Below are 22,884 nucleotides of genomic sequence, written 5' to 3' on the forward strand. Positions count from 1 at the left end.
TAATGATAATTTGTACCTTATTTATTCAGCTTACTCAGTTTTATAATCATATTAACTGTCCTATGCTATTATGCTATAAATAATTTCTGCCCCCTCCTAATGCTAACTCTATTCTACAATTCTATTCCCAACTCAAAAATCTCCTTTTCCCAAATTAACCTTTTCCCACATTGATACTCTCAGTATTGCAACTCCTAATAAAAAACAATAACAAAAATACCTATCCAGTTGCTGTCGAGTCAATTCTGACTCATAGAGACCCTGTAGGACAGAGTAGAATTGCCTCATTGGGTTTCCAAGTAGCAGCTGTTGAATTCAAACTGCCAACATTTTGGTTAGCAGCTGAGCTCTTAACCACTGTGCCACCAGGGCTCCATTACCACTCCTATCAAGCTCTTAATTACATTTTGCCTTCTAATTACGCATGTAATATTTTATGCATATATGCAGTATTCAGGAGCCCTGATGGCACAGTGGTTAAAGTGCTTAGCTGATAACCAAAAGATCAGTGGTTTGAACCCACCAGCCACTCTGCAGGAGAAAGATGTGGCAGTTCTACTCTGTCCTACAGGGTCACTATGAGTCTGAATCAACATGACAGTAGTGGTTACGTAGCATCCCTTTATCTGGAATAAAAAGTGATGAGGGGTAAAATAACATCTTTATCTTTTAGTTACATTTAGCATGGAGCTCCTGGGTGGTGTAAATGGTTAAGTGCTCAACCACCAGCCAGAAGCTTGGAGGTTCGAACCTCCCCAGAGGAGCTTGGGAAGACAGGTCTGGTGATTGTTTCCAAAAGGTCACAGCCTTGAAAACCCTATGGAGTAGTGCTACTCTGTACACATAATGTCACTATAAGTCAGAACTGATTGGATGAACACTAATAATGAAAGTACTTAATATAGTTCTCTGTTGAAAACAATACATGATGAGCCAAAAAACTATCTTCACTCTCAGACTAACGGAGATTGCATTAATGCTTTGTATGTGCCAAAGTAGTATTAACACGTTTATTCTAAACTCTATTCGGACAAAATAATATTCCTTTTTGTGAGATCTGTTTATATACATCTTTTTCCTTTTTTGGTGCTCCTTCCATAGCTTAGCACACCTTCTATCTATTGCCCCACCTGCTTTAATTTATTTTCCTCTTTGGTGTTCAATGACATCTTAATTAATGGGTCTTACTTGTTTTAAGGAATTTACTCAGACATGAATGATGAGATTCATTTAAGCCGCCCAGCATTTCTGGTACCAGTTTATCAAGTAATTATGGTTCTCTACCCTATTCCTTTTGATCAGGTTATTGCCCAAATTTTCTATTCTCAACCATGAAACTCATATTATATGTTTTTCTGTTTAATGTTCTATGCCTACTAGAAAATGATTTATCTTATTATCTGTGAGAAATTCTTCACATCATTATGTTTTTCCTTATGCAGTAGGAAATTTTTAACATTTTTCTGGTATCTGCTCTTCAAAGCTAATTGCTAAAGAGTATTTATTTTTTTCCTAATTTCCAATTACTATTTCTTTCAGCTGCTTTGCCTCCTTATTCATTAATAATATTTCTGCTGTCTCTGTTATGACTATTGTTGAACCACCATCTAGATTACTGAAGAAGCTTCCAGAGTAGGGAGAATACAAGATGTTTTATTGGGGCACTATTAGAAAGTGTTAGAATGTATTATAATTATTTTCAAACATAAAGTTAATTAACATTTACTATTTTAAACATAGGGATTGATATAAACAATTGCGTATATTTATGGATATTGTCAGTATGCCCCAGTAAATTTATTTTATTTATAATGTCCGTATTTTTAACTCCATTGGTGGATTGCTCAATTTTGCAGGCTTTGGAGCCAATCTGCCTGAGTTTTAATTTCCCTTCTATTGCTTGTTAGTCTGGTTTACTTGAGTAAGTTACCTGACTGCTCTGTGCTGTTATAGCTCTTTTTGTAAATGGAGTAGGTTGGTATCTATCTCACAGATGATTGTAATGATTATGAAACTTATTAAATGCAAAGTTCATCAAAAGTACTTGGTACATAATAAGCACTCAATCAGTATTATGTATTGTTATCATTAACCCAAATCATAAGCAGTATTTCAGTCTTTCTTCATCAGCTATTCCTTTTGTTCTTTGGGCCAAAGTTTGGTTAATATTACCCATTTTTACAAGACACTTTAATTCAACCAGTCTTATTTTTCAATTTTTTAAAAATTCTTTAAAATAATTGTTACTTTTGTTTGGTGTGTTTCCAATATTCTGCCATAAGATGTCATTTTAATAATGATAATTTGCAGGTCATATTAACTTATTTTTAGGGGAACATTCTAATGACACACAGGAAAACATTTCAATGCTAGCTATAAAGACAAATGTGTTCATTAAAAACAACTTCTATTCACCTTCTTATATAAAAAACATTGTAGTTACAGAGATAAATAAGAAAAGATCCATACCTTAAGTAAGTAGCTCAACAATTTAGCCAGTAAGACAAGGACATTCAAGAGAAATACAAATGCAATCCAGATATTTTTCTTCTCCATACTAGCATTGGAGCGCTGGAGGCGCAGTGGTTAAGAGCTTGGTGCTAACCAAAAGGTCAGCAGTTTGAATCCACCAGTTATTCCTTGGAAACTCTATGGGGCAGTTCTACTCTGTCCTATAGGGCGCTATGAGTCAGAATCGACTCAATGACAAAGGGTTTTATTGGTTATATCGGCACTCTCTACAGGATTAAACCAACAGTTTTGTTTGCTGCTTGTCTTGAAATTTTCCCTTATGAATAGTTTTTCTTGGTTAAGGGTCTTTCCTTGCTGCCCCAAGCTCTGATGTGTGTCACCCTCCTTTCTATGCTTTGAATTCAGAGGGTTGATCAATTAGACAGAGAGATGTTCCCTCTCCATTTGATCCAGCAAAGAGCTAGAATGTGGCAGATCTCTCTTCCCATTTTTCCTTACCTTTTCATTCTGCCCCAAGTCTATTAAAACAGTCTCTCTAGATATATCAATGTTTTCCTCAAAGACTTGACACCATTTCAGGAGTAAAATGCAATGTAAATCCACATTTGATAGACTCTGGATTTTGAGTTTTTGCTTTAAGATAAAAACATACAGTGTGATTTTGCCTGTTTTACTGTCCCTGCCTCCTAAGCTTCTTAAAAGTTAGTCAGTATCTGTGATCATGTACTTCACCTCTGTTGTTTCTCCATTTCTAGCTTGGAGCAATCAGATGTCACCATCATTTTGAGGAATTTTTTTTGGTTGTTGAGTTATCAATAGCATCTACGTTGCCATAAATTATGAATAGTTAATGTCTTGTAGAAATTCTCTACAACATCTGACACTATTGAGCAATGCCTTTTTCCTTAAAATTCCTTTCTCATTCCCTCCTATGACATTTTTCTGTTCTTGACAACATCCTTTCTCTTTGATTATTCATTCATGAGCATTTATGAGCTCTTCTTGCCCATTAAAATGTGTGCTCTTCTGGGATCAATTTTTGACTTGTTACTCTCTTTCTTTTCTATTATCGTTTCAGTAACTAGATTTTCTGCCTTTATGTCTTCATAAAAATCTGAGTATGTATCTTTCGTTACACTATTTAACTGAATTAATCTACTTACATTTCTATGTTTCTCACTAGAATGTAAGTGCCTTTGGGGCTGGGATTTTATTTTATTTACATTTATATCCTAATCACTTAATGTAATATCTGGTACAGAGAAGGAGACAATAAACTTCTGTCAGAATGAATTGATCTGAAGTATTAGTAGGGAGGTTGTAAATAAGGAGCCCTGGTGGCACAGTGGTTAAAGTGTTCAGCTGCTAACCAAAAGGTTAGTGGTTCAAACTATGGGGCAGTTTTATTCTGTCCTACAGGGTCACTAGAGGAGGAATTGACTCCACAACAGTGGGGTTTGGCTTAGTTTCGGGTGTTAGTAGGGATAATCCAGGAGAAAAAAATGTTAAGATTTTAAACTCTCTATAGAAAAGGAGGAGCCCTGGTGGCAGTTTGAATCCACCAGCTGCTCCTTGCAAACCCTATGGGGCAGTTCTACTCTGTCCGGTAGGGTGGCTATGAGTCAGAATTGGCTTGACGGCAACAGGTATAGAAAATTAATGGAATTATTCCTATAGAAAATAAAAATAACCAAATAATTTAGGACAAAAATAGTAAGAAAATGGGAACACTCTAATACTGCATAAAAATGGGATAGGACAGTATCAACTTGAACTGCAGAAAGATTCTGATTCAAATAGTGAACTTTAATTATATGTTTTTCACTTTGGTCACTATTGTTTTCCATCTCTAATTTTCCATTTCTCTCTTTCATCCACTCTCATAAATTAGTTATGTGAGAAAAAAAAGAAAAGAGAGACAGAGACGCATAAAGCCACGCTTTTGAGTGTACGTAAATTTAATGGTGATACAGTTGTAGAGTTCTCTGTTTTCATTATAGTAGAAATAAAATACTGGCTTGCAGCTAAAGCATAATAGATTAGGTTGGCAGTGAAAACAATTTAGTGTACTTACACAAGTGAATTTACTCAAGTGAGATTTTTTGGATGAAAATATGGGAAAATTAAGCCAAATTCCCTTATATGTATCAGGATATTGAATATTAATTGAACTTTAGATAACTAAGAATATTATGATTGCTCCTTTAGGCTAAGTTGAAGTAAATTAATGAATAAGCAAGTTTTCCCTAAGTTTTAAGTACCTTTCCAAAATTATAGGATTTGCAGCTAGAAATAAATTTAAATGACAGGGCCTCCTGGCCTTCATTACAAAAGAGCTGAGCAAATTAACTGAGAACACAGCAGGATTTTATTATCAAGGAAAAAATTAGTTCAATGTCTTTTTAAACACAATTTTGGAAACAATAAATTCACTAGATGGTAAAGTAAGAAATGTATTTAACTGTCAAAGAGAACCATCCTTTAAATCCTGCCAGTTCTGTAATATGTTCTTTAATGTTGATTTTTCTTTCTCTGTTTTGTTCTTTCTTTATCTCTCTCTCTCTCTCTGTTTTTATAGCACCAATTCTACTTTGACTTGACTTTTTTTTTATTTTGTACATACCAAAAAAAAAAAAAATGGCCCTCCGGTCAGTTCTGACTGACTCACAGCGACCCTGTAGGACTGAGTAGAACTGGCCCATAGGGTTTCCAAGGAGAGGGTAGTGAATTCAAACTGCTGACCTTTTGGTTAACAGCTGAGTGCTTAACCACTGTGCCATTAAGACTCCTATTTTGTACATAGGGCTAGGAATATAGTAGCCACAAAAAACTATATAGAAATTAAATTTAACTATCTTATGTTCAGGTGATAATTAACCAGTGTGTGAACAAGTTAATTAATCCTTCACTCATTTATATGCAAACCATTTTTTTTTTCTGTTCTACTACTGCCACCCACTCTAGAAGATGAATGTGGCAAGGTATGTTTTGTCAAGTTGTTCAACATGGCCTAGGGTTGTCACCTCTAACAATCACTGTCTATAAGAATCACTTGTGAAGTTTTAAAATACAGACACTCAAGCCTACTCCAGACATATTGAATCAGAATCTCTGGGGGTGGGGCTCAATGGTCATATTTTCTGAAAAGGTACATGGGTAATTACAATATTTGCCAAAGGATGAACACTGATGGCAAGAGGGATGAACAAATATTCAATGGAGTGTAATTAGTATAATAATAGTATAAAAAGGTGTACTTCTGACTTCAAGTTTTGGGTGAAAAATTGGGGGCCTTAAGAAAATACTAGTTTAGAAGATTTAGCAGTTACAAGACCAGACACTGGTATTGTCTGGAGATAGCCCTTAACCCTCTTTGCATTAGAGATAAAATGAATTCCCGAATTCCATCTCAGTAAAACTTCTTTGACACATGAGTGTACCATACGATCATATCAAAAGCATCTTACAACAGAGAATACATGGCATTATAAAAAATTCCATAATATTTTAGTGGAGTGAGAGATATGATAGTCTCATAGCAACTAAAAAAGTAAGTTAATTTCAGGTATCAAAACACACAAAATTAAGGTAAAATGTACGATTAGAAAGTGACTGTGGCAAGGAGGGTACTTTACCTAAAACAATCAGAAATTATATTTAAATGGACTCAGAACAATCCAGAGAAGGCATTTTATGAAGATCACTGGAAGAGTATGGCTAGCAAAAAAAGAGCAGGAGATGAAAAATACCTTAATATGTTTAAGCGCCTAAAATAAGGCAAGATCCCTCAACCTTCAAATATCTGTAATTTAGTTCATGACAAAAACACGACCAAGAAATAGAGTAATATGTTAGCGTAAAATAGTAACTAACCATTCTTGTAGAGTCGCTAACCTAGTGACCCTGAACTTTTTATTAAAATATATGTCTAATTTTTAATATGAAAATCACGTACCTGCCTTAATTTATTATTTTAAATGTAAAGATGATTGTTTTTCATACTACTTTAATGAGAGAAGACCGGATGTTAAAATGCGTGTTCTATTTTAGCACCTATCCTTGCCTTAGATTTTCTGGCACAAATATCTCACTGTCTCTTGGACCAGAGCCCTGCTGGCGCAGTGGTTAAGAGCTACGGCTGCTAACCAAAAGAAAGACAGTTCAAATCTACTGGCCACTCTTGGATACCCTATGGATAAGTTCTACTCTGTCCAGTAGGGTTGCTGTGAGTTGGAATCAACTCAATGGCAAGAGGCTTGGCTAGGCTTGGCTTCGTGTCTTGGACTAATTTAAATGATAAAACTGAATATGTGCATTTTTGTGTTAAATATCTATAATAACGTTGATAAATAGGTGGTTAAATAAAATTCCTCAAAAGGGGCTACAATGATGACCTGCCATTTTTAAGGGCCATTATATGGTTTTCACCTCATATGGAAAGTTTAAGATGGACAATTGAATTTGTTTGTATTAATAATGCCATATTTAATACTTTTAACTTTTTATATTGTGGAATACTGAGCATATGAAGGATCAGATTGTCTATTAGACTTAAACTAACTAGAGGTCTCACAATTCCTTAAGATTTATGAATGATTTCAAGGATTGAAGGAATCAAGGGGCTCAGACAGAGCACTGAAAGGTGTGGAACATTGAAGGCGTATGTTTGCATTAGTCAGATACTCTCTGTGTCAGAATGGATTACGTGAGTTGTTGCATCAAAGAGTTGTAAGCTTTTTGTTAAAAAAAAAAATCTATTTTATAACCCAGAAACTAATATAGCTTCTGTTACAGTCTCCATAAAGCCATGCATGGTACTTCTGTAAATTAAGGTTTATTTAAAATAAGCAATACTGAACTCAAACTCCTGGCAAATCTCATTAGTCTGGTAATCCAAATCAGCTCCCCAAGTGGCAGAAATGGTTTGTGCTTGACTACTAACAGAAAGGTTGGAGATTTTAACCCATCCAGCAGCACCACAGAAGAAAGTCCAGAAAACCCTATGGAGCACAGTTCTACTCTGTCATACATGGTGTCACCATGAGTCCTAATTGACTCAATGGCAATGGGTTTGGTTTTGGTTTCTTATTTATCCAAAATTTACTTCTCATGTCAAGAGGAAATTAGGTTAAAAAATGTGTTACCATACCTCATAAAATAAGTCAATAGATTGCTGGTTAGCTCCTTTCTCTGCACATACAACAAAAAAAGGTCATCACAAAATAACACTATAAGAGAGAATGTAGTAATTTCATATGCCACGTTGTTGTTGTTGGTAGGTACCATCCAGTCACTTCCAACTCACAGCAACCTTATAGGATTCAAATATGCCACAGTAGGATTCAAATATCAAAGAACTTGGTACAGATGCAAAAAATCAATTTCTTGAATGGCCTAATGTGACAACATGTAGAAATGAAGGCTTAATGATTGCTATATCTTTGGTGGGGAAAATTACTGAGTATCATTAAAAACTAAACATTTTAATGTTTCAAGGAGTGCTCAGTTACCAATGGTCCAAATGATGTGTTGTTGTTAGGTGCTGTCTAGTCAGTTCAGAATCATAGTGACCCTACGTACAAAAGAATGAAACTCTGCTGGGTCCTGCACTTTCTTCAGAATTGTTCCTGTGTTTTAGCTCATAGTTGCCACCACTGTGTCAATCCATGTCCTTGATGTTCTTCCTCTTTTTCGAAGACCCTCTACTTTACCAAGCATGCTGTCCTCTCCAGGGACTCCTCCCTCCTGATAACATTTCCAAAGTAAGTGACATGAAGTCTCCTCATCCTTGCTTCTAAGGGGCATTCTCGCTGTCCTTCTTTCAAGACAGATTCGTTCATTTTTATGACAGTCCATGGTATATTCAATATTCTTCACCAACGCTGTGATTCAAAAGCATCAATTCTGCAGTCTTCCTTATTCATTGTCCATCTTTTACGCAAGTTTGAGGCAATTGAAAATACTATGGCTTGGTAAAGTGCACCTTAATCCTCAAAGTGACATCTTTGCTTTTTAACACTCTAAAGAGGTCCTTTGCAGCAGATTTGCCCAGTGCAATATGTCATTTGATTTCTTGACTGCTGTTTAGATGGGGTTGATTGTGGATCCAAGAAAATGAAATCCTTGACAACTTCAATCTTTTTTCTATTTATCACAATGTTGCTTATTGGTCCAGTTGTGAGGATTTTAGTTTTTTTTATGTTGTGGTGTAATCCATACTGAAGGCTGTGGTCTTTGATCTTTATAAGTAAGTGCTTCAAGTCCTCTTCACTTTCAGCAAACAAGGTTTTACCATCTGCATATCATAGGTTGTAAATGAGACTTACTCCAATCCTGATGTTGCATTCTTCTTCATATAGTCCAGTTTCTCAGATTACTTGTTCAGCATTCAAACTAAATAAGTTTGGTGAAAGGATACAACACTGACACACATCTTTTCTGATTTTAAACCAGGCTGTATCCCCATGTTCCATTTGAATGACTGCCTCTTTGTCTATGCACAGGTCCCTCATGAACACAGTTAAGTGTTTTGGAATTCTCATTCTTCACAATGTTATTCATAATTTTTTATGATCCACAGTCATGGCTTGGTGTAGTCAATAAAACATAGGTAAACATTTTTCTGGTATTCTCTGCTTTCAGCCATGATCCATCTGACATCAGCAATGATAGATATCCCCCATTTCATGTCCTCTTGTGAATCAGGACGGAATTTCTGGCAGTTCCCTGTTGATGTACTGTTGCATTTTTTTTTTTTTTCTTTTTTTTTTTTTGGGCTTGAAACAACACACATTTATTATCTCCCAGTCTTTGTGGGTCAGGAGTCTGGGCACAACTGGGCTGGGTCCTTTGCTCAGGGTCTCACCAGGCTATAGCCCAGGCGTCAGACAGGCTGTGAACTTATCGGGACCTCAGGGTCCTTTTCCAAGCTCATGTAGTAGGCGACAGAACTCGGTTCCTTGTGGCCGTAGGTCTGAGGGTCCTGGCTTCTTACTAGCTGTTGGCTGGAGGCTGCCCTCAGATCCTAGAGGTCACCCACAGTTTTCTGCCACATGACCCCTTCCATAGGCAGCTTACATTATGGCTCTGTGCTTCTTCAAAGTCAGGAGAGTCTCACTCCAACCAGCTAAGATGGTGTCTTATATAACATAACCTACTCAAGGTAGTGACATGCCATAATCTTTGCCATCTTGGCTAGAAACAAAGGGGTGGGGGGTTATCCTGATCTTGGTCCAGCAGCTCAATGATGTCAGGACAGTGCCTCTGTGATTCTCTTGGCTTTTCCCTCATAGTTACAAGATAGTTGTTGTTTCCCTGGTATCGTTTCTGGGTTCAAGGCACAAAAAAAAAGGAAATGCTATTAGCAATGTATATCCTTTTTTATAAGGATAGCAAAAGCTTTGCTAGAAGCTCCCAAAAGATTACTGCTTAACTGTCATGAGCCAGACAGTATCACAAATGGCCATCCCTAGCTGCAAAGAAGGCAGGGAATGTGAATGTCTTGCTACTCCAGCCTCTGTAGTTGTAGAGGAAGGGGGATGGAGGTTGAGAGTGGATTTGTCAGTCAGTGTCTGCTGTAAGCGTGCAGAGCTCTGGAGGTGAGAAGGGAGCATGGCTTGTTCAGAGAAGTGACAGTGGTCTGTAAAGTTGGAGGATGGTGTGGTGAGCAGGGTTAGGATCATGAAGGATAGATTAATGAGATTAGATTTTGCTTTAAAGACATTTGAGGATGTCCCAGTTGTCTATTGCTACATAACAAACCGCTCCAGACTTAGTGGATGACCATTTTGTTATGCTCACAGATTCTGTGCATCAGGAACTTGACAGAGCACAGCGGAATGGCTTGTCTCTGCTACATGGTGCCTGGGACCCCAGCTGGGAAGATTGAATGGCAATGGCTGGAGGTGGCTCAAATGGCTGGAAGCTGAAATCATCAAAGGCTTGAAGGCTCATATACACACGTCTGGTGCTTCAGATAGGAGGACTTGAAGTTTGGACTCAGTGGGGCTGTTGACTGGAAAGCCTCTATGCGGCCTCCTGAGGTTGGCTTGGGCATCTCACCTCATGGCAACTGAGTTCTGAGAGGGAGCTTCTGGAGAGGGAGCATATTAAGAGACCCTGGAAGAAGCTTCAAATCTTCTTCTTGCATAGCCTTGGAGAGGTCACACAAAATCACTTCCTCTGTTTTTTTTTTTTTTTAATTTTATTTTATTTAGTTTTTTGTTGTTGTTGAGAATATACACAGCAACACATACAACAACCAATTCAACCCTTTCTACATGTATAATTCAATGACACTGATTACATTCTTCAAGTTGTGCAATCATTCTCACCCTCCTTTTCTGAGTTGTTCCTCTCCCATTAATATAAACTCACTGCCGCCTACAGTTCTTATCTAATCTTCAAGTTGCTGTTGTCAGTGTGATTCCATACAGGTCTTAAAAGAGCATAATGCTCAAGGCAGAAATTCTTTACTAATTAAGCTAAACTACTGTATGGTTTTAAGAAGACTTCAGTAGTTATTTTTGGTTTAAAGTTTAAAGATTATCTCAGGGCAATAGTTCTGATGGTTCATCCAGCCTCCATGGTTCTGGAAATTCTGGATTCCATGAGAATTTGAAGCTTCCACTGTATTCTACTGGTTGCTAGCCAGTCATTAAGGCCAGCCCAGATCCAAGGTGAGGAGTATGAGACTCCACCTCTCCATGGGGGAGAGGCAAGGTCACATTACCGAAGGTCATGTGGGAGGGAAGATAAGGTTGCAGCCTTACAATCTGCCCTAGAGGATCATTGAAAGGTTTTAAGTGAAGGAGGAATACAATCAGACCTTTGTTTTAGAAAGATTATTCTGGTAGCATTTAGAGGATTAATGGGGACAGGTGAAAACTGGAGGCAGGGTGATGTGGTAGGAGGTTGGTGAGTTATAAAAAGGAGTGGTGGTGGCCTGAATAAAGATGGTGGCTGTGGAAATCTGGGCAGGCTTAAGAGGCGTTTTGCAAGTGGAATCACTAGGACTCAGGGTGGCCTGAATCTGAAATATGAGGGTGAAGGAGGAGCCAAGGTTCAGGCTTAAGCAACTGGTAACTGGTGCCATTCCACCACCCATCTGTCCATTTGTCGTACCGTGGTGGCTTAGGTGTTGCTGTGATGCGGGAAGCCACCGATATTTCACTGGTATGCCACCAGGATTTCAAATACCAGCAGAGTCACCCATGGTGGACAGGTTTCAGCAGAGCTTTCAAACTAAGACAGACAAGGAAGAAGGGCCTGGAGACATACTTCTGAAAATTAGACAATGAAAACCCTATGAGTCACAACAGAATATTGTCTGATACAGTGCTGGAAGATGAGCCCTCTAGGTTGGCAGGCACTCAGAATACACAGTAGTCTTAACAATGGACTTGAGCATACCAACCATCGTGAAGATGGTGTGTGACAGAGCATTCTGTTGTAAGTGGGATCACCATGTTTTGGAGCCAACTCAATAGCAACTAGCAACAACAACAGCTGGTGCCATTAACTGATGCGGGCCCACAGGAGCAGGGCAGATTTGGGGAGAAGGTAATGAACTCAGTTCTAGATGTTTGAATCTGGGGTTTCTATGAGCCATCCAAGCAGAGTTTTCTAATTTTTGGTGATATGGGCTTAGTGTTCAGGATAAATTCCTGATCTAGAGATGCTGATTTGAAAATCATCAGTATAGAGCTGGTAATTGAGATCTTGAAAGAAAATGAGGTTTACCAGGTAGAATGTGCAGGATGAGAAAAAACAAGGAATTCAATCGAACCCTGAGGAGTACCAACATTTAAAGTTCAGGTTGAGAATCCTGCAAGTGAGGCTGAGGTGTGGCCAGAGAGATTGGAGGGTGTGGTAGGCTGCCAATGGCTGCCAAAGATACGACCATGTTCTAATCCCCAGAACCTGTGAATATTGCTTTATTTGGAAAAAGAGTCTTTGCAGATGGAATTATGTAAAGAACCTTGAAATAAGGAGATTATCCTAAATGCCACCACAAGCGTCTTTATGAAAGAGAGAAGATTAGGCATTGTTATGGATTGAATTGTGGCTCCTATTTTTATTACAGCACCCTCATTTTTCTTTTAGAGAACTTTCTTCTCGTATTATGTGCGGTGTTAGTAGGTTGTTGGGATTTTGAATCTTAAGCAGTTACAAGAATGGGAAATAGAGTTGGAAATCATTCCTTTCAAGAGTGGGTCCCTGATAAGGCTCTTAAGTATTTTATGCTACCTGGTGGTACAACAGTTAAGCTCTCGACTGCCAACTGAAAGGTCACGGGTTCGAACACACCCAGATACTGTACAGGAGAAAAACCTGGTGATCTGCTCCCACAACGACCACAGTCCAGAAAACCCTATGGGGCAGTTCCACTGTGTCTCGTGAGGTCTCTGTGAGTTGGAATCAACTCGACGACACCCAACAACAAGAAGACACTATGACTCTTCAGGTTCCTGTCTTTCTTCTGATCCTGGTTCTCCAGGTTTCCTGATAATTCCTGCTCCATTTCATTCTTATTGATTACTTTTCTGCTTAAGGCCATCGGAGTGAGTTTCTGTTGCTTGCAAGATATGTGTGTCTATTGGCTTTCAACAAGATTATGATTTATTGAAGAGTGAATAGCAGGAGAAGAGATAGAGACAGTCAACAACTTTGTGAAGAATTAATCTGTGAACCAAAGAGAAAGGTGGTATGGTAGCTAGAGGTGGGTGTAGTTCAGAAAAGGTTTCCTTTCTTTCTTTCTTTCTGTCTCTCTTTCTTTTCAAATATCAAGGAGATATATGTTTGGTTGTTGTTGTTAGCTGCTGCCGAGTCAGCTTCCAACTCATGGTGATCCCACGTCTTACAGAGCAGAACTGCTCCACAGGGTTTTCCAGGAAGCAATCTTTGTGGAAGCAGATCACCAGGTCCCTCCTCCTTGGAGCCACTGGGTGGGTTAGAACCATTAACCCTTAGGTTGTATTCGAGTGCAAACCACCTGCACCACCCAGACTCCTTAGGAGTTAATAGGGAGGTAGGTGCTGGAGATAGAGGAGAGACAGAGTTAACTGATGGAGCTGAGTCTCCAAAAAGAATGGCAACTAGAACACAGTAGAAAACCTCTTCTACTGTGACAGAGGAGAGGAGATGGCTGTGAATGGAGCTAAGTTTATAGAAGGGGTGGTAAAAAGTTTAGGACATTCCCTTCTAGTACTTTTTACTTTCCCTAAAAAGTAAGAGACCAGGTCATCCCCTGAGAGTGAGGAGGAGAAGGTGGTGTCCGTTGTTTGAGGAAAGAGGAGATGGTTTGCAATAGTCACATGGGGAGTGGGAGGGAGAGCTAACTAAAGAAACCTGGGAGAATTGGCCCAGGTTTTGGTCAGACACCATGAATTTATAGTGGAACAATCTGTGAGGGGGTGTGATTTTCTTCCCAAGTGCTTAGCAACATTGCTGAGACCAATAGTTGGAGTGAATCAGGGTTAATGTTTTGCCAGGTGCATGTGATGGAAGGACAATGGAGTGACCTTGTTGAGGATAATGCCAAGAGATGTTTTACATGATAAAACACTGGGCCTAAGCTAAGGAAGGGGGGCATTGGTGATTCAGTGGTAGAATTCTTGCCTTCTATGTGGGAGACCTGGGCTCAATTTCCAGCCAGTGCACCTCATGCACAGCCACCACCTGTCTGTCAGTGATGGCTTGTGTGTTGCCTTGATGCTGAACAGGTTTCAGTGGAGCTTCCAGACTAAGCCAGACTAGGAAGAAAGGCATGGCAATCTACCTCTAAAATTCAGCCAGTGAATACCTTATGCATCCCAACATTCTGATCTGCAACTAATCATGAAGATGACGCAGGACTGGTAGTGTTTAGTTCCATTGTACATGGGGTTGCCATGAGGTAAGGCCAACTCTATATCAGCCAACAACAACAAAGCTAAAGAGGAAAGGGAGTGTTGACAAGAGAGATAGGTAAACAGGGACAAAGTAGAAAGATCAAGGGATTGGAGAGCTGGACAAAGTAAGAGAACTGAAATAGAGGGAGCACCTGGTGACTGAGCTGGAAAGATGGAGGTGTGGCCATAATGTGGATGTTGGAGCTAAGGTTTCAGAGGAGGGGTCGGTCCAGATGATGAGGAGGCCGTGGCCATGGGAGGCAATGGAAGTGTGCAAAGAAAGGGCATGGAGGAGAAGTCTCTGTTGATGAGGAGGTCAAGGAAATAAAAGACTAGAGTTTTGGAGATCATTTTGTTTTCCCCTTCAAGTGATATTCTTTATTTTGTGAGCCAATCTGTTATATAGCTAAGAGGTGAGCTCAGGGGATAGTTCAGTTCAAAGTATAAAGAGTATCTCGGAGCAGTAGTTTTGGGGAATTCCTCTAGTTTTATTGGGCCAGTAATTTTGGATTTTTTAAGAATTTGAGGTTTTGTTCCACATTTTAATGGTATGAGGTCCCCAACTCTCTGCTTGCTTCCCTTTCCTTTTATCTTTTGAGAGATAAAAGGTGGTGCAGGCCACACCCCAGGGAAACTCCCTTTACATTGGATAAGGGATGTGACTTGGGTAGAGGTGGTGTTACAATCCCACCCTAATCCTCTTTAACATAAAATTATAATCACAAAATGGAGGCCAACCACACAATTCTGGGAATCCTGGCCCAGCCAAATTGATACACTCATTTTTTGGGAGACATAATTCAATCCATGACAGTTGGCATAGATTCATATTTCCGTTAAACCATATGTATAAATTATAATGTAATATTCTTTTTTTAAAAATTACTTTCAGGGTGGTTTCTTTTATGTCCTGAGCAATATGACAATCATATGGCCAAACAAACTGAACAAACAAGGAATCTAAATAAGGAATTTCAGCAGAAGCAATTTTAGAAGAGATTTTTTAAAGTATTCTAGTGAGTTGTATACGTGTTTGCAAGTATTATAAGATCCCTAATACATAAAGAACAATTCTAAAAAATTATAATGAAACCATTCCTATGCGTTCTGTATTACACATGCTATTGCAATTGAAAAACAAAAAAACAAAACGAAACAAAACCTCTTTAAGGTCATAACTAGGCTGTAATAAAAAATTGTTAATTGGTTTGTTGAGGTATTTACCATTGTTCTGATTTCCAAGCGAGCAAAAGCTTCATTAAACTAAAGGCAATTAATTTTAATATGCTTCAAATTGCACCTAATGAGCCTATAGGATTTACTACCAGTTAAGGTTACCAAACTAACTAGATGCCTGAATTTATCTTTATCTCTGGTTGTATGACTGACTGAGTGGACTATTGGGAGGTCTATCACACAGCAATCAATCACACTGCCACCCAGCAATAGGACTGCAACAAGGCACTCTAACAAGAAAAGTGTCATAGTGGATTCTGGGGACCATGTGCATCATACTATGCTCCACTTTTTTTATGATTTAATTCTAATTTTGTGAAAGAGCTGACTTAAATATTGAAATCACTTATGGTTCTTAACAAAACAAAGCAAAGGGGAAAAAAGACTACTTTAGCCAACATATTCACATGCTCTTTTAAAATAATCTACTGGAATTAAAATGTTTTATTTTTTTAAGTGTAGAAAATACTAAAAATCAGTTTATAGTCATGGATAATACTACCATACAAATTATCTTTTAGACTCATTGACTGAGGTTAAATAAAAAATGATTTTTAAAGAATTTTTCAATATCAATTTGCTTGGTCCCTTATTGTTACATATGTTTATTTGTTCCCTCATTCATTTTCTGAACAATTATTTGTTAAATAAGTACAGAGCAATAGTCATTGTGCAGTTCAAAAAAATAAATAGAAAATGAGATTTCCTCTAAGGAAATGTAGACTCTGTTGAATAGAGTAAGGTAAATATTGTAAGTACATTAAAGTGTCTTTATAGCTGCTATCATAGAAGCCTTCCAGAACTCTTGGGATCCTTAGTGCTAACATTTGGTCAATGTATCTTATCTTTATAAAAATATACATTTTACAATCTTTTCTTCTAGTTGTTTTCAGCTAAAGAATTGATCTGCTCTCATCTGCTAGATCTTATCTGAAGTTGAAAGTCTATAAATAGTATGTGTGTGTATATGTGTGCCCAGTGTCTTCATAGTATAACAAGGACTATGGAAGTAAAAAAAAAAAAAAAAAAAAACAAGATATATGAAGACCAGTTTGCAACCTGTTGAATAATATTTACAATCTATTATGAGTGTGTGAATTAAAGCAGCAGTAATGTGGAGAGAAACAATGTGTATGAGAGTACAAAGAAAAGAATATTCAGTACATGTGGCTTATTGGATAAAAGAAATTGAAGGCAAAGTTTTGTGCTTGGATAATTAAATCCTATCATTTGAAATAAGAAGAGCAGGCTTGTGGACAGCAGGTTTGAGGAAGAAACAAATTTGTAAGATTTGGAGCAAGCTAATTTTTATATGTCCACATGACTCCTAAGAAAAGATCCCAGGAATCTGAGGTGAAGAACAGAGTCTTAAAAGGAGATTAGAAAAAAATGATGACAGATTTATAGATATACGGGCAAAGTTTTGAGTTTTGTATGTTTGAGATCTTTAATTTTAAATATTATTGGCTAGGAGAATTATTTTTAAGTCACTTTTTATATTTTCTATTTGTACTTTGACATGAATTTAAAATTCATTTGACATGAATTTAGAATCTTCCAAGTTCAAATTCTAGTTACTACTTACTGAGTGACCTAGAGAAAATAACATATACAAAAATTAGTTCAAAATTAGTTTGTAAAACTGAGACAATAATTTCTATATTAAAGAGTTCCTATAATAATTATAATAACTGAAAAAATATTTAACATACAATGAAAGGTGATGACCAAACATTTGTCTCCTTCTAGAAGGACACACAACTGAAAAAATGTGTTTTAATTTTTTCAATAAATTGACTTTGGATTGCTAAAGGAAGCACTTGCTAGGGCTTTCATTATAATGCACCCTTTTAACCACATTAAATGTATTCAAGTTTTAAAACGAACTTTCCATTTAACATCTCTCCTAGATGAAGCTAATGGAACAGGAAACTACAAAAAATAATAAACGTGTTTTTAATTACTGATTTATTTTTTATATTCCATACCTGTGATGAATGGTGTAACACAAGAATGCTCTCCAAATTATGCCTAACTTAATATTAGCAGAAATTTTGCTGCATTTATCTTTTTCAAAAAGTGATCTAATTCTCTCATTCCCCATATGTTTTATGCTCATTTAGAGCAAAACTGCTTTGAAGAAGAAAACCTTCAGCTGTGACTTCCTGTCAGGATTTTAAATTAACTTTAATTTTTTGAATATTCTTTGTTTAAACTGTTTATATCTATGGCTTCTCTTATGTGTTTTAGAATAATGTCTTTGCATATTGGTTCTTTCCCACAACTCCTGGAATAGATTCTACAGGGAACTAGAAGTCTTGTTTTCTTTTACCTGTCAGACACTCCAAAAACAAGGTTAAAAGAAAATATTCAATTAGGAAAAAACACACTTTATAATAGTGAAATAGGTAGAAGATTAAATGTTTCATCAAATTGAAGACATATGCTATCTTCACAAAATTTTCTTATATTTATGTCCATTTCCAAATTTATCATCTATACCTCACTATCACCCTATCACCCTACTCCTTCTGCAACAAAAGAAACAGAAACAACAAACCTAACAGTTCAAAATACCTGTTCTTTTTTTTTTTAATTATGCATCTTGAAGTATCTTGATTTACCTAGTCACCTGCATCTTAAGTCTTTTTCATAACCCTGTTCTGCCTAAAAAACCAATCAGACACTAAGCCTTATCGATTTCTGCTTTATAAATATTTTTAAGATCTTTTTCTATTTTCTTTAATAACATAGTATTAGTATACTCTGAATATTTTTCACCTGGACTACTACATCACCCTCTAACTGGATTCACTTCTTGCAATCTTGCTTCTTAGCAAATTATTGTCTCTACCACCACTAAGGTCACCTTTTAAAATACTTCAATCTCTTCTCATTGATTACCGGATAAAATACATATTTCCTAGCATGCTATGTTAAGCTATTCATGAAGGATCTCTCCCACATATTTTTGGACCTCAATTCCTGCCATTCCTCACCTATACACATTGTATTTCAGCCATAAAGAACTATCACCCATTCTCCAAATTTGTTCTGTTCTCTTCTATCTGCACCCTTGAACATTCAGTTATTCTTATCTGAAATGTTACCCATTGTGTAATTGTTGGTTTGCCATCCTAACTCCCCATAGCAAACTGGAAGTTTCTTGAGGGGAATAATTTTCTTATTATACTTTTTGTTTTGTCTTTCATTATAGTCTTGGTTTGATATATACTCAACACTTAAAAATAAATGAATTTTTGATGAAAGAATGAAATTATGGAGATCTGGATAAATAGTTTTATGAACAGAAAAGAAAGACAACACTAGAGATTGGAAAAAAGTTGTACAATACTATATCGTATTATATCATGGTTTTATGTCTTATTTTTCATTAGGTAAAATTTATTCTTACCGATGTCCTTATCATTTTCCTCTCTGAAATCATAACACATTTATTAAATATCCTGGATTTTAACAGTAATATCTGTTCACTTATTTTTCTTTTTTATTGTGGTGAAATAGATCAACACAACATTTGCAATTTTAATCATTTTTACACATACAATTCAGTGACATTAATTACATTCACCTTGTTGTGTAATAGTCATCACTGTACATTTCCAAATTTTTTCATCTGCCTTGTCTTGTTGTTGCTGTCAGGTGCTGTCTAGTCAGTTCTAACTCATAGCAACCCTAAGTACAATGGAACAAAACACTGCCTGGTTCTGCGCCATCCTCACAATCGTTATGCTTGAGCCCATTGTTGCAGCCACTTGTCTTAGTAAGAGATAAAATAGATAAAATAGATACATGACAGATAGATATTTACTTCAAGGAATTGCTTCATGTGATTGTGGGGGGACTGGCAAGTCCACAATCCATATGTCAAATAACACGCTGGAGATTCCTGCAGGCTGTGTCCTAAAATCAGGAGGCCAGGTGATAGGAAGAGTGAACAATGAGGGAGTTCGGGCAAAATGTCTAATTATAGTCTAGGGGAAGAACACACCCAAGGGAAACTACCTTTTTGCTCTTAAGGCCTTCAGATGATTGGTTTAGGCCAATCCACATTGTGAAAAGTAACCTGCTTTACTTAAGATAAACTGATTTAATCACATGTAACTACTGTAAAATAGCAACTAGACTAGTGTTTGACCAAACAAATGGGCAAAGTAGCCTACCAAGTTTACATATAAAATTAACCATCGTAGTCTATCCCTTGTCAACTTGGCAACTATGAGCATCTCCTTAAAAAATATGCAGTCTCCAAGTAAATGCAATAACAAAGTCATACTTACCCTAACATGATACAGCTATCTTTACACAACCAAAAATGCAATAACCCCTTTTCTGGAGAGGATATAAAGTTAATATATATTATGTTTTATGATAAATAATGGGATAAGAGAGGGAGCAAAATAAAGATGTTTGCTACACACACACACACACACATTCATAACAAAACAAGGAAAAAATATGACAATTACAGTTCTCATTTCTGAAACTGATCACATGGTTGTAGCTGATATTTATAACTCCCTTCTCCCACTCCCTAGTCAATGTTCCCTTTACCCTTAGAAAGCACCTCAGTTAGCTGTAGTTCTATGCCTGGTGGAGTATTCCAAACCTTCATTCATAAAGCATCTGGGTCATTTAGTAGTCTTGCCAAAGTGGGTTGTTGTAATTTTCTGCTGATTTTAATGGTAGTACTAAGAGATGTGCTATGGGATCTCCTGTATTCCAGGCATACCTTCTTTATTTTCATTGTTTAATAGCAATGCAATTTCCCGTTGGTAATCAAGATCGCTCATACCAGTTTGTATAGTAACTTCCATCTTTGTCTGGTGATTCAGAGGGAAAAAGAGCCCCAAGTGCCTGGCTAGCTTTCTTAACTTCCAATCCAATGCAATCACTGTTGTGCCTCCTGGTGGGAGCATTCCTTCCTTTGAAACCAAGACCTCTAGGTCAGCAGAGCGTAAGGGTGCAGGAACAGGAAGCAAAAAAAGAAATTGTCTGATTCTCCTACTCCTCTGGAATTGCAGTTGTTGCTTAATGAAGGCTGCAGTTAACTGTTTAGTGACTTTTCCAAGCTACTTTGCCAAGTCTGTGTTCCAATTCTGTTATCTCTGCATTAGTCAGTGGCCTGACAAATTTCTCCAAAGTGCACTCTGGCTTTTCTGAGACTGCCAACAAGGACAAGCAGCTTCTGCAATAGGATCAAATCTACTGTAATGGTTGATCAGGAGCCAACATGGTGCTGTAGACAGAAGCACCACGCAGTCCCTCCACAGCAAAGACTCAAAAGACTAAGTAAAATGGACACAAAAATCAATTCTGGGACCCTAAGCATCAAATGAAGGGATAAAGAACTCGACTAACACCGAATAGAACAAGAAACTGACAGAGAACAGACAAGGAAAATTACAGAGTGGAGGTCCCTTATCAGCTAATGAGGCATGGTTTCTCCAAACTGAACCCCTCAGCCACCGAGAACAGTGGACAGGGAGTATAGGAAGGCAGATTCATGGATCTCCCAGCAGGAGACAGAGCACCCAGTAACCAGTAACATGTGCTTTCCCACCCTCCACCCTTCTCCCCTCTGTGTGGCCTCCGCTGCTCTCCAGCGAGTCACAGTCCCCCGGCTAGGGAGAAGCCAGATCGTTGCCACTTGGATTCGTTCTTCCCCACTGGCCAGCTCCTTCAGTGGCATTTTTTTGTTGCTGTTATTGCTTTTTTTTTTTTGACTTCTTTTGGTTTCTTCTCTCTCTCTCACCCCCTCCTTTTCCTTTCTCGCGAACACCTGGTGTCATGTGTCATGTGCCATCTCCTCTCCTTCTTGACAGGCTATGCAGCACCGCTTGGCTGGGGAGTTACTTCTCTGGTCCATGCTGCCAAGCCAGTGGGCTCCCTTGAGGACAGGTTTTTTTTTTTTTTTTTTTTAATTTTCTTGGTTTCTTGTCTCTCTCTACCTTCCTTCCTCTCCTTTCTCCCAAACACCTGGGCCATGTACCATCTCCACTTCTTGATGGGCTGTGCAGCAACGCTCAGTCGCTCAGTTGGGGAGCCACTTTTGGTGGGCTCCCTCAGGGCTTTTTTTAAAACTTTTTTTTCTCAGTTTCTTGTCTCTCTCTGCCTTGCTTCCTTTCTTTCTCCAGACTACCTGAACATGTGTGCCTTTCTCTGTTTTGTTTTTTTTTTTCTGTTTCTTATGTCTCTCTCCCTTCCTTCCTTTCCTTTCTCCCACCCACCCAGCTGCCAATGCTGACTCTGTCCCTTCTGGGCAGGCTGTGACAGACTACCCATCCAGAAAGCCATTGGCAAACGGATTCCCTGGGTCTGTGCCACCCCAATGGCAGGCTTCCTCCGCACTTTTTTTTTTTCACTCCTGTTTCTCTCTCTTTTTTCTCTTCTTTCTCACACCCACTCTTACTGATTTCCAAAGTTCTAAGACCACTAATTCCACCTACTTCTGCTTTTGTAGTGGGGGAACAGACTCATGCAGCTACCTACACCACCATCTTGCCTCCTCTCTTTTCCATCTACTTCTTAACACCAAAATTTTCTGTAGCTACACAAGTAATTGTATTAGTTGTTCTCTGCCCTCTCTTGGTAAGACAGATTTACAAACATCTATATCTTTTGTTGAGGAATCAGCAAATTCTAGTCTGCATGTCTTCTGAAGTACAATCTGCTGTCGTATCCCAAACTTCTACCTATGTTTTATTTTTTTTCCCTAACCTTTGTCTGTGCTGTGTTATAGTGATTCTTTTTCCCTGCTCCCTCCCATTTCTTCCACCCCTTCCCTGTACACAACCAGCAGCAGAATCTAAATTCAGTACCTGAAAGATCAGGGTATATGAGGTAAATAAGAAGCCTGATCAGACAAGCATGTTTCAGTTTTACCTTTTTATTCCCACATAAACATGTGTAAAATATCCAACATACTTTGGAACTACAAATAATACAACATTTTATATTTCAGGAAAAACAAGCAACATTTAACCATTATTTTATTGCTCTAAAAACATAAATACAGTACATTTATAATATTTTAGTGTATTATGGTTTGTCCCAAATGGTATGAAATATATATGTTGCAAAATAATCTCTTTCAGAAAAAAGAAAATGCAGACCCAAAGGTTGAAGCAGATGAAATCACTGTGCTAAGTGCTACCTGGCTTATCAATGCCTTTGAGTAGTTTTATTCCTTCCAAAAGTCATTAGCATTCTACTACTTTGTAACTCATCAGCATCTCCAAATCATATAATAACGATTCGACAA

The sequence above is a fragment of the Trichechus manatus genome, unplaced genomic scaffold (genome assembly GCF_000243295.1).
Source record: "Trichechus manatus latirostris isolate Lorelei unplaced genomic scaffold, TriManLat1.0 scaffold00144, whole genome shotgun sequence".
NCBI classification, from domain to species: Eukaryota; Metazoa; Chordata; class Mammalia; order Sirenia; family Trichechidae; genus Trichechus; species Trichechus manatus.